This window comes from Schistocerca gregaria, chromosome 1 (assembly GCF_023897955.1).
Source record: "Schistocerca gregaria isolate iqSchGreg1 chromosome 1, iqSchGreg1.2, whole genome shotgun sequence".
NCBI classification, from domain to species: Eukaryota; Metazoa; Arthropoda; class Insecta; order Orthoptera; family Acrididae; genus Schistocerca; species Schistocerca gregaria.
In genome coordinates this window covers 134,008,459-134,028,339 of record NC_064920.1, presented here as the reverse complement: position 1 = coordinate 134,028,339, position 19,881 = coordinate 134,008,459, and positions in this window count along the sequence as shown.

Below are 19,881 nucleotides of genomic sequence, written 5' to 3'. Positions count from 1 at the left end.
TTAAAGTATAGTTCTATGTAATAATGTTTCAGGTAACAAATCTTAATGTTATAAAATTAGTAGTTTACGTAAAATTCACGTTTTGAAAGAAAAATAGGAGGCGCTAAATAATGACGCTAGGAAGCCAAAATTTGGTGAGAAGGTGCAGTAAGAAGTCATTAATGAGTGGTGCTGGTTTCCAAAACCATAAAACTAAAATTGACTCCAGAATCCGCGTTTTTTCGGAAAAATCAGAGGCGCGAAATAATAGAGCTACAATATTGAAAATTGGTAGGATGCTTCAGTTCACCCTAATAATAATAATGGAAATACCACAATCAGTTACCTCTTCTAGTTTTTTAGTAATTTAGTAAAAACTACTTTTGTGAGTAAAATGTACATAAGCATTATAGATTAAGTACTTTAAATTTTAATGATAAAACAAATTCTTTAAGACCAATGATCAGATAGGACAATTAACAAAGCTACACCAAGTTTTAGTCTTGTAGCATAATTAACAGCTGATACAAGTCTTGATAAAGCTATGGTTCAGAGGTAACAATCTACCGTTAGTTCCATTGTAAAAATTCTAGAGAGTAAAGTTTTAATTTTAGCGGGCTGAGATTTTCTACGTGCTTCTGTACTGCTCAGATGTATGTATACAAAAATTGAGAAGTTTGTAAAGCTATTATTAAATGTGATATTTAAGATTATGTGCCTGAGATAGCGATCATTTGGAGGCTACAGGCATCTGCATAGGAACGGAAAGAACAGATGCTCTCTTGGCGGTACGCGCCGGAGCTATATAAAAAGAGCGGCAGAGGCAGTAGTAAGCTCACTCCGCATTAGACCAACGCCTAGTCCACGCGAGCTTAACGTCCGATCGCGCCTCGCCTCGGGTGACGTCATAGCGGGCTGTGACATGCGCGTACTTAGCAATGTAAACGGACATTGAAAATCGCGAGGACTGTACACCGTCCTGGATCGTTTAGACTTCGGTAACAAACTGTTATTGTGCCGTCCGTGTGAAGTATAATTCCGCGTGGCAAGTGGTGACTAACTCCACTTTTAAGGCGAGCATTAATCTTTTTTTTTAACATTATTGCGAACTATTAATAAAGCACCGTTAGTTAGAGTAATGAACTATTCGGGAGGAACTTGCTGTAGAAGTCGCCTCTGAACTATTAAACGATTGGCTGAATTAACAATATTTAATGTCTTTAGCATTTTCAGAAGTTTCGAGTAATTTGTGTGAGCCTTTAAGATAATAAAATCTTGTTTGGAACTTTAAATTTTATTGAAGCAGCCCTAATCCCGTGAAGAACTATGGATATTTTTCGTTTAGCTGGGATGTACAGGAATGTGGCCGTGCAGACTGGGAACTAAGGTCAGTAAGTTTCCCTTCGCTTTCTGACTGGCCACCAAATTAGTTGCCAGGCTCGCGTGATTTGAGGTGGCAATGTTCAACTTTCATTCAACATTAAACAACGACTTCTTCGCCGTCCTACATATGTTGCATCGGCAATAGTCTGTTACGTGAAATGAACATTCAAACAACTCATTCGACAACTTCTTCGCCGCCCCACAGTTACTCCAAGAAATTGATACGATCAAGGCCCAGTTCCCACAAATACAGCGTGTATCAAAAAGATTCATCAGATTAAAAAAATTGTAACTAGTATGTTATTTGAGAAATGTGCGCGGGCGACGTACTGTTGGAAAGAGCAAACTCTCGAGTTTTACATGATTCTCGCTAGGTAGCACCAGTGGGCGCCCACTTCAGTTCTAGTAAAAATGGTGTCGGGACAACAGAAAGGGTTTTGTGTTTTACGTTTTACTCATTGCAGGTGCGTAATATCTATTCAGCGTGACTTTAGTACTAGGTACGGTGGGGATTCTCCTGCAGCACAGAGCATTAGACGACGGCATGAATTATTCCGAGAAATAGGTTGTTTGTGCAAAGGTAATTCGCCGAACGTTCCCCGAGTGTCTACACAGATGCCGAACGCATCCACCACAGTTTCACAAGGAGTTCGCAAAAATCCGCTCGCAGTGCAGCTCGACAGCTCAACATGCCACCGACATCCCTCTGGCATGTGTTGCGTCAACATTTACACATTAAACGATACAAAATTCAGCCACTGCAATTGTTCGTGAAGGTGACAACCAACAACGTGTGGAGTTCTGTAATTTCGTTCTTGGCAAGATGGAAGATTACAGTTTTTTTCCAAGGTTAGGGACAAGGCAACATTCCATTTAAACGGAGAGGTGAAACGCCATAATGTGAGAATGTAGGGTACGCAAGAACCTCATGAAGTTCTACAACATGAGGGTCTCACCAAAATTTAATGTGTTTTCTTCAGTTTCGTGGTAAAAGGTGTGTGGTTCATTTTTATTTGCTGAGAAAACTGTTACAGGAAGCACATATCTCGATATGCTTGATAACTTTACTCACAGTTGAAAACTGATTCGAAATAATTTATTTTCATCGGGTTGGGGCACCGTCACACTGGCTTCTGGAATTGCCGGAAATTTTAAAACAAAGGATTACAGAACGATGGACAGGTCGCCCTGGACCATGTGATTCAGCCTTACATTACTGGCCTCCAGTTTCACCGGACCTGACTGTATCTGATTATTTCTTGTGAAAGTTTATAAAGGACTCCGTTTCTGTGCCTCCGTTACTAAGAACAATTAATGAACTGAGACATCGCAGAACAGCAGCTGTGGAAGCTGTAACTCAAAACGTAACACATGCCCGCTGCACTGTGGGAAAAATTTGAATGAGACAATGACATATGCCGTGCATCACAACAGGGGCATGTTGAACACCTATGAAAAGATATATTTTTCAGTTTCTGATCCATCAAAAACAAAAATTCATTGCACACACATCAAAACAAGTTTTGCAGCACCTCGGTTCCGAGAGTTCCGGAACATGTACAGAAAATTTTAATAGAGATCAACATAAACACCATTTTCGCCATTTTTATTGCTCATGAAAACCACACATTGCATGTTGCACCACCATACAGCGAGACCTTCAGGGATGGTGGTCCAGATTGCTGTACACATCGGCACCTCTAATACACAGTAGCACGTCTTCTTGTATTCATGCATGCCTGTATTCATCATGGCATACTACCCACAAGTTCATCAAGGTAGTGTTGGTCCATATTGGCCCATTAATTAACGGCGATTGGGCGTAGATCCCACAAAGTGGTTGGTGGGTCACGTCGTCTATAAACAGCCATTTCAATCTATCCTAGGAATGTTCGATAGGGTTCATGTCTGGAGAACATGCTGGCTACTCTAGTCGAGCGATGTCGTTATCCTGGAGAAAGTCATTCACATGATGTACACGATGGGGGCGCAAATTGTCGTCCATGAAGACCTGGTTGGACTATCCGTCGGAGGATGGCATTCATGCACCGTACAGCCGTTACAGCGCCTTCCGTGACCGCCAGCGACTTACGTCGGCCCCACATAATGCCACCCCAAAACAGCAGGGAAACTCCACATTGCTGCACTCGCTGGACAGTGTTTCTAAGGCGTTCAGCCTGATCGGGTTGCCTCGAAACACGCCTCCAACGATTGTCTGGTTGAAGGCATATGTGACTCTCACCGGTGAAGAGAACGTGATGCCAATCCTAAGCTGTCCATTCGGCATGTTGTTGGGCCCATGCGTACCACGCTGCATGGTGTCGTTGTTGCGAAGATGGACCTAGCCATGAACGTCAGTAAAGAAGCTGCAGCCTATTGCGCATAGTTTTAGTCGTAACACGACGTCCTGTGGCTGCACCAAAAGGGTTATTCAACATGGCGCCGTTGCTGTCAGGGTTCCCCCGAGCCATAATCCGAAAGTAGCAGTCATTCACTGCAGCAGTAGCCCTTGGGCGGCCTGAACGAGGCACGTCATCGACAGTTTCTGTCTCTCTGTATTTCTTTCATGTCCGAACAACATCGCTTTGCTTCACTACGAGACGCCTGGAAACTTCCCTTGTTTAGAGCCCTTCGTGGCACAAAGTAACAATGCGGACGCGATCGAACCGCGGTATTGACCGTCTAGAGATGGTGGAACTGCAGACAACACGAGCCATGCACCTCCAGTTGGAATGACTTGAACTCATCGGCTGTCGGACCCCCTCCGTCTAATAGGCGCTGCTCATCCATGGTTGTGTACATCTTCAGGGGAGTTTAGTGACATTTCTGAACAGTGAAAGGGACTGTGTCTGCAGCATCCCTGTTCCCATTACTTCTGAAGATAGATGTTCTGCGAACCAGGGTGATGCAAAACTTTTTTTGTTGTGTGTATATGTTTTTTAGTTTCTGAAATATTGACGTGCCATATCGGATGATTGTTTTTCAAACACCCCGCACTTTAACAGACATTTTCTGCCCCGAGAATTTGCATTTTACGTTTGAATCGCTGCGAACGAGAAGCTGTTGAGTGAATTTCGAATACTTGTCCTGTTCTTCATCCCTTGTGTGGACAACGGTCGATCCCCCACTCCCTCATCTTAGTGGCAGTCTGTCGATTACCACGTGTTGCAGACCCCCGGAGAAAGCCGCTCCCCTGTCTCATGGTAATCAGTTTTGTCTTCCCTGCCGTCCAAGACAACATCTCGATTATCCACGGCATTTGTGAATACTTGACGGCTTTCTTCAGATTTATAACTGTTATGAGAACCTGTTTTGGTCTCGAAAGCCGTCCGTTATAAACAGATTTTAATGTCACTTCTAGGTATGTGAGTATGTGAGTTCTGAAGTCTCTATAATCTATGCTTTCGTATGTTAGACTGTTTGAGAAGTGCAGGGCATGTCTTCAGCAAGTATTTTCAACGTGGATTCTGGCCAAAAATGGTTTAAATGGCTCTGAGCACTATGGGACTGAACTTCTTTGGTCATTAGTCCCCTAGAACTTAGAACTACTTAAACCTAACTAACTTAAGGACATCACACACATCCAAGCCCAAGGCAGGATTCGAACCTGCGACCGTAACGGCAGTACAATGCTGACGTGTAGACAAAGCACTCTGAATTTCCGACTGAAGCTTTGAACATCGCTTTGTCTGCCGCCAGCTTGTGAAGTATAGATATTTTTCTTGTCATACTGAAATAAGGATTTGGAAGCTATATCGTACAGGATTGTTAGACTGTTCTCTGCTCGTGCTGTACGCCATAATTCCACGTTACACGATTTTTTATGTTCATTTACGCGACAAGCTTTGCCATTGTGTATCAGCCTGAGCTTTGAGAGCTCTTTGTTGCATTAGCGTCCGTGTTACGATACGAGAGTATCGCTATCAAATTTTCATTGGATCATCTGAGCATATTGGTCGCTTTGCACATAACGTAACTAGAATTATCATGAATAAAAGATTATTTTTCTGTATTTTATAAATGTGTGGTTCTATACAGCCACATGGTCCGTGAACGAACATTTGTACGTTTTGTTCATGAACTTCTGTGTCTACTTTCTTAAAAGTCTCTAATAAATCATTTTCCTCACATGATAATTTTTCAGTAATCTGATCGTTGATTTTAATTTTCGCATGTGCACGTACACGTGCAAGCTATTTGAAATATTTATTGATGTGCCCTCAGCTGAGAGAGCGTTTCTAGAAAATGTCTTCAGCAGCAGTATCTGCAACTAGCTCAGGTAAGTTCGAGTAGCAGTAATCCTCATGAGACGCCCTGCTAAACCGGCAGAACAGGTAGTTTAAATTGTGGAAAGGAGCCAAAATAAGCGGTTGTTACTTGCACTCCAACATACAACTTTATTTATTTGACCAAACATTACAAGAGCCAAGAAATTAAAAAAAAACACAGCATTAATTTTTAGAACTTAACAACTGGCTGAATACACCATACAGTCTCGTGTAAGACCACATTATTTTAAAATTGGCTGAAAGCCAATAACTTAAAACTCAAATCAAAATCAGAAATTTAAAAGGCAGAAGGACTTATCTTAAATCAGTTCTTTCAATTAGGCTGAAGGCCCAAACAACCTCACGCCTTAAGAGCAAAACAATTTTAGTTTTGAAACAATAGGCTGAAGGCCCTTCTCTTAAAACTCAAAATAAAATAAAATTTTTAAAAGGCAAAACGCCTTATCTTAGAACAGTTCTTGAATTAGGCTGAAGCCCAAACAATCTGACACCTTAAGAACAAAACAACTGTAATTTAAAAATCAGCTGAAGGCGCATCACTGAAGACTCAAACCAAAATAAATTTTTAAAAAGGCCAAAGGCCTTATTTAAAACTGTTCTTTAAATTAATCTGAAAGCCCAAATAATCTTACTCCTTAAGGGCAAAACAACCGTAATTTAAAAATCGACTGGAAGCCATACAAATACCAACAACAAGAACAAATAATAAAAGGCATTACACCCAACGGCGCTTCGAAGTTTCCAAGGGTCGGCCTGCTATTTAAACATTAACACTCGATTAGGTAAGACAGGCAGTCGGCCCAACTATTCTCGATCCGACGACAACCCAACCGACATACAGTCAACGGACCCACCGGCAAGATAACTTCCACTCCATCCAACCAGCAAACAACAGGGAGTTCAATGGAACAACGTAGAAAGTATTGGCGCCCACAGCCAGTTATACGTTGAGCTGTCAAACTACATACCGTACTGGACAGCGGCAACAAGATGAGGAAAATACATTGCCTGAATTTACGTCAACGGTCAGGGCACGTAACCGGAACGTTAACGGCTACAATGCAGAAGATTCCTCTGGTGAACTTCAAATCAAAATAACCAAGAACAGTTAAATTCCACCAGAGGGTGTCTAAAATTTGCCAACTTGAAAACACACGTTGTTGCACGCAGGAATGTCCCTTCCGCTGACAACGAACTCCAAAAGACACAATGTGAACAGCCTTGATTGCTGGTAGATTAAATCAAAACAACAACTTGCGTGTCCAGGATAGGTGAGCCACAGACCTCGTAGCAATGGGAACAGCACCACAAACTCCGGCATATTGTAGACGCTGCCAGCGGCCCCAGCCAAACAACGCGCCGTGGAGATATCCTCTCTGCTCCATGCCAACCGACCAACAGGTCGCACACAGTACAGCCGGAAACTATAAGCGCCAAGCTAAAGATAGTACGAGATGCGAATATCTATACAGACCGCTGCTGCCACTCGCGGCGAGAGAGGATAACAGCATAATCGCAATAACAGCGGGAGACTAAACACAGAATAGCAACCAAGGTTTAATGCAAAGCATAATACGAGCCAGCCACGGCTCACTTCACGTTCAATGTTGCATTGTAAAATACTTCGTGACTTTGTTTTAAGACAACTTATACTTCATTTAGGTATTGCAATGAAGTGGCGAAAGTCATAGGATACCTCTTAATTTTGTGTTGGACCTCCTTTTGCCCGTCGCATTGCAGCAACTCGACGTGGCTTGGGCTCAACAAGAAATACGAAGTCCCCTTTGGAAATATTCAGCCATGCCTCTGTAGCTGTACATAACTGCCGCATTTTGTCCCCGAATTTTCCTCTCGATTATGTCCCATAAATGTTCGATGGGATTTACGTCAAGCGATTCGTGTGGCCAAATCATTCGCCCGAACTGCCTAGAATGTTCCTCAAACCAATCGTGAACAATTTCGGCCAGTGACATGGCGCATTGTCATACATAAAAATCCCGTGGTTGATTGGCTGCAAATGGTCTCCAAGTAATCGAACACAGCCATTTACAGTCAGTAATCGATGCAGTTCAACCTGAGAACCTAGTCCATTCCTCATAAAAACAGCCCACACCATTACGGAGCCAGCTGGCACAGGACTTTGTTGACAACCTGGGCGTACGCCTTCGTCGGTTTGTGCCACACTCGAACCCTACTTTCAACTCTTACCAACTGTAATCGGAACTCTTTTACCCAGACTACTGTTTTCCAGTCGTCTACGGTCCAGCCGATATGGCCACGAGCCGAGGGGAGGCTCTGCAGGCGATGTCGTGCTGTTACCAAAAGGATTCGCGTTGGTCGTCTGCTGCCATAGCCCATTTACGCCAGAGTTCGTCGTACTGTTCTAACGGATTCGTTCGTTGTACGCCCCAGATGGATTCCTGCGGTTATTTGACGTTGTGCTGTATATCTTTTAGCACTGACAACTCAACGCTAACTGCGCTGCTCTCGGTCGTTAAGTGAAGGTCGTCGACCACTGCGCTGGTGACAGGTAATGCCTGAAGTTTGATATTCTCTGCATACTCTTGACACTGTGTATTTCGGAATATTGAATTCCACAACGATTTCCGTAACGAAATGCTGCATGTGACTAGTATGTTAGTTCGAGTCGTCCTCCCATAATCACCTCAGAAACATTTTCAAACGGGTCACCTGATTTCAAACGATAGCTCTGTTAATGTACAGCCTTGTTATACCTTCTGCACGCGATAGTACCGTCACATGTATATGTACTGTACGTTAACCGGAGGCCTAGACACGACGTAGAGGCTCCGTCCCCGCCGCAGCCGCAGTGGTCCACAACCCCACGATGACTACTGCACTCCACTTCACCCCTCCGCCGCCCCACACCGAACCACTCTTTCAGGGTTACTGTGGGTTTCGGCCCCCGGCTAACCGGGAGGGGTTTCTGTATATGTGCATATCGCTATTCCCTGACTTCGTCAACACAGTGTAGAACATAAGGTGTGCAGTTGCACTGCACCTGTCTCTGCTAACATTGGTGGGTGATATTAGGACAGTTGATCTTGGGTGCAGTTTATCTTAACTGATGATAAAAGCCGTTTTCCATTTCCATTGAGCAATGAACGTTATTTCACTACCTCATATTTCACTAAAATTTGTCAGATCGCGTTGTTGTTGATTCATTGGGTCTGATTTCATACAAAGCGGAATACTTTCAAGGTGTTAAAACTGCAAACATACTTTATAAGGTAGTGGCAACTTTCGGACTCTTAAACAACTACTACCATTCTTTAAGCTGTACCCTCCTTTGTGCTATATGTGACAATCACGTCACTAATTTGATCTCTTATTATAATTAATTTTAATTCTTGGACATCAGTGCAGCGTGGTCGCTGTTGAAGAATCGTCGCACGCTTATAGCAACTGCAGGCTCTCCCCGTTCATACACAGACAGTGTTCCATGCGAGTTTCATGCGGCCTCCGCGACCCCTGGCACCATTCATGAAAGCTCTTGTAGGTGCGGCCAGCACACACCCGCCTCCGCAATGACGTCACTCGCTGCCCAAGACTGACGCCTTCGCTTGCGGCAGGCAGCACAGTAGCGCGCCTGTGTGCCAAACTCGGCTGGCAGTGGCAGGCGCCACCTTTCGCAGAGTCGAAGCGGAGCTGCTTACATCTGCCTTCACAGGCTTCGCCTGTTTACACCATTCACGGAACAGGCGCGAAAGTTGCTGAACACAGTTTCGATCAGCGGTCATCAAACTATTTTCCTCAAAGGCAAATACTGTCATTGCGTGGCGGCTCCTCTGGCTGCATACATATTGATCTTACTGTTAATTGGTAGACCATATAAATTAGTATGTTATGAAGACCTAACAAACAGCTATAGTAAGGATGCGATAAGCTGGCTGCATGCCACAAAGAACTGGCCATTAAAGCTTTACAGCTTCTAGAAATGTTTGGAAATTCATTGATCACCCACGGCTATGTTTTCAGTTTATTAAACAACCAATTTCCACCAGGAACAGATCGTTCTAAGGTGTAATTTGCCATCCATATTGTTAATAGTGTCACATTGTACCAGAGGGTGATCTGTTACTGTTAGAAAGAGGTATTTAAACGAAGTGATGATAAAGGTGATTGTAAACTATAATTTTCAAAAAAAAAGTAACCTTACTGTGTTGTCAATTTCTCGCATGGAAGGACTCTGTGGGCCAGTGGTCTATTTGTCAGATGCTTAGAGATATAGAAATTTATAAAACTTCAATTCGTGCTTTATGGAACGATGTGAGAAGACATAAAAGAAGAGAGATTGAAATAGATCCATTTTAATTTATAGTGCTGCCTGAGTATGGACACAAAAGAACATTTAAAATCTAAAAACTCACATCCATTACAGGACGAAATTTGACCTCACAACCTTTGCTTAAAATGGTAGTGAGTTTGTGCAGTGCACACGGGCGTCAACGATAGTGACTTTATCACAGTATTTTAGCATACGCCACATAGGTAAATAAACATGGGGTACAATGGAATTAATGAATAAGCAAGATATTTCAGCTTCCATGGTATTCATTGTTCCTATTTCCCACCGCAGTCGCGTGTCCTGTACCACTCTGAAATGTTACGGTATGAGAGAGGGTGAAGTCGCAAAGAGTATAAAACTTGATGCTAGGCCTGGAGCATCAAAACCAGCGGTCGTCACACCGCGGCCCTCAGTACTCAGCCCTATTGTATAACAATATGCTCAAAAGTGGCTCTGAGCACGTTGCATATACGCTGCAGCAATGCATTTTAGCCGCTTCTTATATTATAAATCCTTGTTCAATACTTGTTCACAAAAATGACCGTAAAATAGGGAGGAATGAAATATTGGTTTAGGCCGGGTATGTTGTCTACAGCGACGGAGATATATGGCGACTGGCTGGCCTCTGTGCTGCCTGTACGTTATTTCACGAACGTTGTTAGCTGGCGACGGCGTGCGACGACGTGTTCGTCGAAATGGGAATTTGTCTCTAAATAACCACTCTTTCAACACAATTACGTTGAGACAACATAACTAGTTACGTCAATTTGTAACAATTATATGAAATGCGAACTATCTTTAGACTAAATGGATTGAAAATTATACAAAACGCGAATTAGAGACAACGCAGTATTCTGGTTCCTACTAAAGAGTGGGCATAGCTGAATGGGTTTCGAGTAACACCTTTATGGAGCTACCTTACGATCGCAACACTCCAAGAAATCAAAGAATTCGAATGACCGTTATTCCTGCATGGGCATTATGCCTACCCTTCCGTTATTCAGAAAATTACTGCGGTGAAAGACGAGAGATTTGTATTTTAATTGGTTTTTGGCAGCGCAAATGTTAACTCAGTTTACCAAGTATTATCGCTATACTAATTTCATTAGTCAATTACAGGGGGTGGACAAAAATTGAGAACACCACAAACACAAAACACTACCATGCCTAATACGGTGTAGGAAAATTGTTGGCATTCAAAACAGCTTCCAGTCGTCTCAGAATGGATACCTATAGGTCACTGTATGGTTTTCAAGGAAAGGGAACATTATACCATTCTTCCTGCAGAACAAGGGTCATTTGAGGCATCGATGATGAAGGTGGATAGCGATCACGCACCGTTCTCCCCGCAGTAGACCGCAAAGGCTTACACGATAAATCAGTCTAATCTAAAAGCCGTAAATTCAACTAAATACCTAGATATTACAATAACGACTAACTTAAATTGGAAGGAACAGATATAAAATGTTGTGGGGAAAGCTAACCAAAGGCTGCGTTTTATCGGCAGGACACTTAGAAAATGTAACAGAACTACTAAGGAGACGGCCTACACTACGCTTGTCCGTCCTCCTAGGATACAGCTGCGCGGTGTGTGATCCTTACCAGATAGGACTGACGGAGTACATCAAAAAAGTTCAAAGAAAGGCAGCACGTTTTGTATTATCGCGAAATATGGGAGAGAGTGTCACAGAAATGATACAGGATTTGGGCTGGACATCATTAAAAGAAAGGCGTTTCTCGTTGCGACGGAATCTTCTCACAAAATTCTAATCACCAACTTTCTCCTCCGAATCCGAAGATATTTTGTTGACACCGACCTACACAGGAAGGAACGATCACCAAAATAAAATAAGGGAAATCAGAGCTCGTACGGAAAGATATAGGTGTTCATTCTTCCCGCGCGCTATGCGAGATTGGAATAATAGAGAATTGTGAAGTTGGTTCGATGACCCTCCGCCAGGCACTTAAATGTAATTTGCAGAGTATTAATGCAGGTGTAGTTGTAGTATTCAGATCTGGTGACTGTGGTGGACGCGAGAGATGCGAAAATTCACCCTCGTGCTAACAAAACCAGCCGTGGACGTAGTGAGTCGAGTGAAGAAGGGCTCTGTCGTCTTGCAGCATAGAATCACCACTGGTGACAAACATTGTACCTGATCAATCAAAATGGTCAGATAATCCTTCACAGTATATGGAATTCTCAGAATAACCATGAGGCGCATGGAATACCACTTTATGTTTGCCAAATACTCACTCTTGGGACGTAAATTCGGCCAGAAGTTGGAAAAAGTATGGAACAAGTCTCATCCGACCCAGTGACATTCTTCCACTGCGCCACAGTCCAGGTTTTATGGATTCGGCACCATATTTTCCTGATACTGGAATTCGAGCTTGCTCTAGAATTTACTGCCAATGGACCTCTCTTCGCGCTGAATATCGCGCTGAATAGAGGTTGAAAGGCTTCACGACATTCATTTCTGCAGTGACTTTGGGTACTGTTTGGTACTGTTATCTTTCGTCGGAATCCTCTTCGGTGAACAAACGTCACGATGACTCAACACACACTTTGGTCCACGTTCTGACTTGGTGGATGATGTTTCCCTGATTTCCCCGTATGCGATGTAAATATTCGATATTGTGCCTCTTGAATCACCAGACTGGTTTGATTAGAGTGGTTACGAAAGCACCCACCATACGAGTACCTAATCTGGCCTACGTAAGAATTCACTCAGATCCGACACAATACACTCACAAATCACAGAACTTTGTTCTGACCACAACCTATGCTTGCAACGTACTGATGGCAATGCACAGGTGTCGCTCGTGTTCAGATACAACACGGCAACGTGTAGGCTTGGCTGCCATCTGCATTTATCACCAAGCATGTACTTCTCAACGTCATCCCATATTTTTGTCCAACCCCGATATACTGACGTTGAAGTACGTATGTTTGCAGTTCGGGATTTCATATGGTGCTATTGACGGTCTTTGAGCTTTGAACTAGATATTAATCTGCTCTTGCTTTGTCTTAACGTGCGTGGACGCGGTAGGGGCTGCATTATAATAAAACTATGCATACAATGGATAGTTAGAGGTCAGTAGAAGCAAACTAAGTGGTTGCAAAGCGGACTGGCAAATAGTTTACATATTTATTACATTAGTTCCCAGCGAAATATGATAATGATATGGCCTCAACAAGAATTACAATAGGTCAACAAACGGAACGGAACACTTCGTGTCCAGTGCTGTCTTGGTGCGTTGTCTATGTAAGCGAATGTTTAACTAATTGATAATAATAATTTTACATAAAGGGGTTGGACGAAAATATGGAGACCTTACGTGAAAGCATGACTGAACGTAAAGGCAGATGGTAGCCGAGGCTGTAAGTTACTCTTATATTCGACGACCAACGGCGCCTGTGCAGTATCCTCGATAAGTTGCAAGTGTTACTCGTGGTCACAACAGCGTTCGTGAGTGCCCATTGTCAGAATAAGTGAATTCTAGTGTGGGCATATTGTTTGTACTCGCAATGAGAGTTGCCGTAACCAAGGTAGCCGAAGTGTTTGGCGCTTGAAGAGGCACGGTATCGAACATTTATACCACGTTCAGGGGATGCAGGAAAACATCATCGGCTACGCCACAACGCGGACGATATTGTGTGTTGTATGATACTGACACATAGCCGAAGAAGAGGATTGTTACGAGAAATGAGGAGACAATAGCTGGAAAAGTCACTGGTGAACTGAATGTCGCACTCGCGAACTGTATCAGCACCAAAACTACACGGAGAGAGCTCCACAGGCAGGATATTTCAGGGCGAACTGTAATTCCAAAACCATTCATTAGTGATGCAAGATTCCGAAGACATGTTGTCGAAGTCATAAAACCTGCCCTATGGAGCCATGGTGGATAGTAATTTGGTCGGAAGTGTCTTGCTTCACGTTGTTTCCAGTTTCTGGTCGAGTTTACGTCCCAAACGTAATCACGGTGGCTGATCGATGTTGATTTGAGCAGCCATATCGTGGTATTCCGTAAGACAATGGTTACTGCGAAGCACTATGTGGCCATTTCGACTAATCAGCTTCATCTCGTGGCGCGATGTATGTTCCACAGTGGTGGCGCTGTGTTCCAAGATGGCAGGACGAATGTTTACAGACCTGTTAGTACGAGGATGAATTACCGCATTTACACTGACCACCACAGTCAGCAGATTCCAATATTACTCAGCCTTTTCGCTCTGCTTCGGACAGAAGGGTGTGAGATCACTATCCACCTCCATCATCGTCATCTGACCGTGCCACTATTTTGCTGTAACAGTGGTATAAGATTAGCTTGAGAACTATACAGGAGCCGTATTTATCCATTCCGAGACGATTGGAAGTTGTTTCGAACAGCAACGGGTTTTTTACACCGCATCAGGTATGGTAATGTGTTGTGTTTCTCGTGCTCCCGCGTTTTCGTCAACCCCCGGCACTTTAACTCGCATTATGTGCCACGATCCCAAATGTTTATCAATTGTTTTGAATGCCATTATTCGTCCACTCTTTGTATCACAACAGCGTTAATTTAATTAAGAAATGCGTACCGCATTTGATGATGTCAGTGTCTATAATATGGATCCATAAACCCAGGATTTGATGATGTCAGTGTCTATAATATGGATCCATAAACCCAGGATACCTCCGTGCTTAATTCATACCGTAACAGCTGATCGATTCTCGTGGCCACGCTATTTACCCTTCTTCCCCTGGGGTAAGTGGCCAGCTTTACTTACCTCACGGTCATGATGCTGAAGGGGCTAAGCGCCAGTTTTTCATCAATTATGTTTTCTGCTTCATTATGTGGTATGTGAACAGGGCTTTTACATACTACAAGAGCTATCTACAACCATGGCAAACATAGATGCTAAGAAGACCAGTCAGGGGAGTAAGAGGAACCTCCTTTGAATTGTTTATGGTAAATGGGGTAAGTGCAGAACATGTTATACGATTTGGCTATATTGGACATAGAGATCATACACTTTCGCATCCTCCTGCATTTTCGTAGCTTGTCTCTTGCTTGTCGTCATTGGCGGTGGTGCCTACAAGTCAATAGAACACAAATATTAGGACGGTCGATAGGATCGTAGCGTTTTTCATATGTTCAATAAACACAAGAGACAAGCATAAGAGAAAGTGTCAGCAATAATATATTCTCCTTCACTATTTACAACAGCCTTCCAACACTGGGAAAACTTCTCGATACCACGACCGTAGAAATCACGTGATTCTGACGCGAAGAACTCATCGAGCCATGTTCGGAGCACATTTGCGCCCGGAAAGGACGTTACTTGAAGGTTGTTCCATAGAGAGCGGAAAACATGAAAATCTGAGAGTGCCAAATCTGCTGCAGAAGATGGGTAAAGAATGACTTCACAACCAACTTCTGTATAGTGCTTTTGTCAGTCTAGCCACCGCGGGAGTGCGTTATTAGATTGGATTAGATTAGATTAGATTAGATTAGATTAGTACTTGTTCCATAGATCACTAATACACTTCGTAATGATGTGGAACGTGTCAGGTTAATAAAAGGTGTCCATACAAGATGTTACATTACACAAAACATTACATGACACTTAATATTTTTAATTTTTTGTGGGGGTTGGGGAAATTACCCACTTACTATATCCAAAAATTCATCTAATAACTAGAAGGAGTTGCCATTCAGAAATTCTTTTAATTTCCTTTTAAATGCTATATGGCTATCTGTCAGACTTTTGATGCTAATACGTAAGTGACCAAAGACTTTTGTGGCAGCATAATTTACTCCCTTCTGAGCCAAAGATTTAACCTTGAGCAGTGAAGATCATCCTTTCTCCTAGTCTTGTAGTAGCCATGTACCCTGCTATTACTTTTGAATTCGTTCGGATTGTTAATAAGAAATTTCATAAGTGAATATATATACAGGGTGTTTAAAAAAGGACCGGTATATTTGAAACGGCAATAAAAACTAAACGAGCAGCGATAGAAATACACCGTTTGTTGCAATATGCTTGGGACAACAGTACATTTTCAGGCGGACAAACTTTCGAAATTACAGTAGTTACAATTTTCAACAACAGATGGCGCTGCAAGTGATGTGGAAGATATAAAAGACAACGCAGTCTGTGGGTGCGCCATTCTGTACGTCGTCTTTCTGCTGAAAGAGTGTGCTGTTCACAACGTGCAAGTGTGCTGTGGACAACATAGTTTATTCCTTAGAACAGAGGATTTTTCTGGTGTTGGAATTCCACCGCCTAGAACACAGTGTTGTTGCAACAAGACAAAGTTTTCAACGGAGGTTTAATGTAACCAAAGGACCGAAAAGCGATACAATAAAGGATCTGTTTGAAAAATTTCAACGGACTGGGAAAGTGACAGATGAACATGCTGGAAAGGTAGGGCGACCACGTATGGCAACCACAGAGGGCAATGCGCAGCTAGTGCAGCAGGTGATCCAACAGCGGCCTCGGGTTTCCGTTCGCCGTGTTGCAGCTGCGGTCCAAATGATGCCAACGTCCACGTATCGTCTCATGCGCCAGAGTTTACACCTCTATCCATACAAAATTCAAATGCGGCAACCCCTCAGCGCTGCACGAGAGACATTCGCTAACGATATAGTGCACAGGATTGATGACGGCGATATGCATGTGGGCAGCATTTGGTTTACTGACGAAGCTTATTTTTACCTGGACGGCTTCGTCAATAAACAGAACTGGCGCATATGGGGAACCGAAAAGCCCCATGTTGCAGTCCCATCGTCCCTGCATCCTCAAAAAGTACTGGTCTGGGCCGCCATTTTTTCCAAAGGAATCATTGGCCCATTTTTCAGATCCGAAACGATTACTGCATCACGCTATCTGGACATTCTTCGTGAATTTGTGGCGGTACAAACTGCTTTAGACGATACTGCGAACACCTCGTGGTTTATGCAAGATGGTGCCCGGCGACATCGCACGGCCGACGTCTTTAATTTCCTGAATGAATATTTCGATGATCGTGTGATTGCTTTGGGCTATCCGAAACATACAGGAGGCGGCGTGGATTGGCCTCCCTATTCGCCAGAAATGAACCCCTGTGACTTCTTTCTGTGGGGACACTTGAAAGACCAGTTGTACCGCCAGAATCCAGAAACAATTGAACAGCTGAAGCAGTACATCTCATCTGCATATGAAGCCATTCCGCCAGACACGTTGTCAAAGGTTTCGGGTAATTTCATTCAGAGACTACGCCATATTATTGCTACGCATGGTGGATATGTGGAAAATATCGTACTGTAGAGTTTCCCAGACCGCAGCGCCATCTGTTGTTGACAATTGTAACTACTGTAATTTCGAAAGTTTGTCTGCCTGAAATGTACTGTTGTCCCAAGCATATTGCAACAAACGGTGTACTTCTATCGCTGCTCGTTTAGTTTTTATTGCCGTTTCAAATATACCGGTCATTTTTGAAACACCCTGTATGTTGTGAGGGTACAGTGAAGATCTCTTTAAATAAGTATCTGTAGGATGATCTTGGATGAGCTCCAGCAATTATTCTGATTACATGCTTTTGTGCAATGGTGAGTTACCCCAGAACATGATGCCATATGAAAGCAGAGAATGAAAATAGGTGTGGTAAGCTAATTTACTCAGATGTATAACTCCGAAATTTCCAATGACCCTAATAGCATAAGTATCTGAACTCAAACGTTTCAGCAGGTCCTCAGTGCGTTTCTCCAGGTCAACCCCTCATCAATGTGGAGCAGCATCAATTCACACAGTCTTCCTGGTCGTTGCTCCTGGAAGTCGTCTGCAAGCGTCTCAGTTGTTTACAATAAGCGTCAGCAGTGATTTTTACACCTCGGGGAAGAAATTTGTAGTACACGACATCGTCGTTGTTCCACCAGACGCGTAAAATTACCTTTTGTTGATGCGATGTACCCGACGATATATGTGATTTTTGCTTAAAGCCTTCGACACCCGTACACCCGATCTCTGAACCTCTCCCACTGCATGCATATGTCGCACGCTGGGAGAATGATCACAGCTCTTCACATCTGCCATTTCTCGAGTACACTGACTTGGATCGTTGTAGATTAACGCATTTCAACGATCTTCATCAAAGCCCGAAGGTCTTCTGAAGGTGGAGAGTCAATAACGTGAACATGATCGCCCCCAGTGTTTTCATCCCCACATGGTGTAAATATTTCTTCCTGCCCCCGCTGCTGTCACCCCCCTTTCCGATTTCTTCACTTGGCACTCCATTTTCTAGCCTCCACAGCTCCAATCGCTACCTCCAAATAACAAAATGACAATATAGAAAGTCAAATAGCAACAGCAAACTAGAAATAAAAACTGGAAATCGATAAATAAACTGATAGATAGCGTAATACCAACATGCAAATCAAAAACACTATGTACTTATGCATAACCTAATACTTAATTTCGGGGAACAGCTTTTTAGCTTGTGACCGTGACTTCACTGTTATTGAAAACAAGAGAGAAGGAAGCAAGCAATTTTTGTGAATGATGTGATGAAAAAAACAGCGACAACTCGCAATAAACAACTATTAAAGTGTTCGGATGAAAGGCATTTATTGCATGAATTTTCAACCAGAAGCTGAGGTGTTCATGGACAGAGCTAAGGTTATTGTGAAGTCTGCCTCACGAATTAAAATCAACATGCCTGCTGTAATTCAGAAAAAATGACATTTGACTGAAATATGGAGATTGGAAATGATAGATATCATGTGAAAATGTTGTAGAAGTAACAATCATTCAAAACGATTGCATCCACTGAGGTCCTGCCCCAAAGGGAGTGTCTTCAGAGAAGAAAAGAGGCGTCAGAAGTGTCATGGAATACCTACTAGATTTGCACAAACAGTTTTATTGCCCAGACGGAACAACAAAATGATTACTAGACGTAGAAAATTACAAAGCTTGCAACTTTAAAATGTTACCGTCTCCGGATTTTTGTTACTTACCAATCAAGAAAAAGTTCTTAACGTTAGTTGTCTTTTTTTGGACACGGCTCTTAGCTATTAGATGCATATTGTTATGCCCGCGTCTCGTGGTCGTGCGGTAGCGTTCTCGCTTCCAAAGCCCGTGTCCCCGGGTTCGATTCCCGGCGGGGTCAGGGATTTTCTCTGCCTCGTGATGGCTGGGTGTTGTGTGATGTCCTTAGGTTAGTTAGGTTTAAGTAGTTCTAAGTTCTAGGGGACTGATGACCATAGATGTTAAGTCCCTATGTTGTTATATCCGTGTCGACAAACCGGCAAGGGACTGAGTTCCCGTAACTTCCATCTCACTGCAGTAGTTCCCCGAGCCTCCTTTGTCTCTCCTCTCATTTACGTCCTCTACATTGATAAGATGCCCAAATCACCGGCACCAGTCCACCTGCCTCATTATGATGATGACACCGATTTCGCCACCCTCTACCCTAACTCCAGATCCTAACGATCCCTCCAAATCCAGCTCAATTAGTTTATCTCCTGGATACTACGACTCCATCTAAAACGAGGCAGTAATTATACGACGAACCACCCGTACCTCACGCTTCCGTGACTTTTGCCTTACACTTTACGACAATCCAACCAGTTAACTGATACATTAAAATATCTTAGACTTACCTTGACCGTCAGCTAACGCGGAAACCTCAACTACTAATTATCAAAATGTTCAAATGTGTGTGAAATCTTAAGGGACTTAACTGCCAAGGGCATCATTCCCTCACCTTACACATCAGTTAACCTAAATTATCCTAAGGACAAACACATACACCCATGCCCGAGGGAGGAGTCGAACCTCCGCCAGGACCAGCCGCAAAGCATATGACTGCAGCGCCTTAGACAGCTCGTGCTGATTATCCAAAGATAGTCCACAATAGAGTGAAACTACTAATAGGACTAGCTTGGAGACTACAC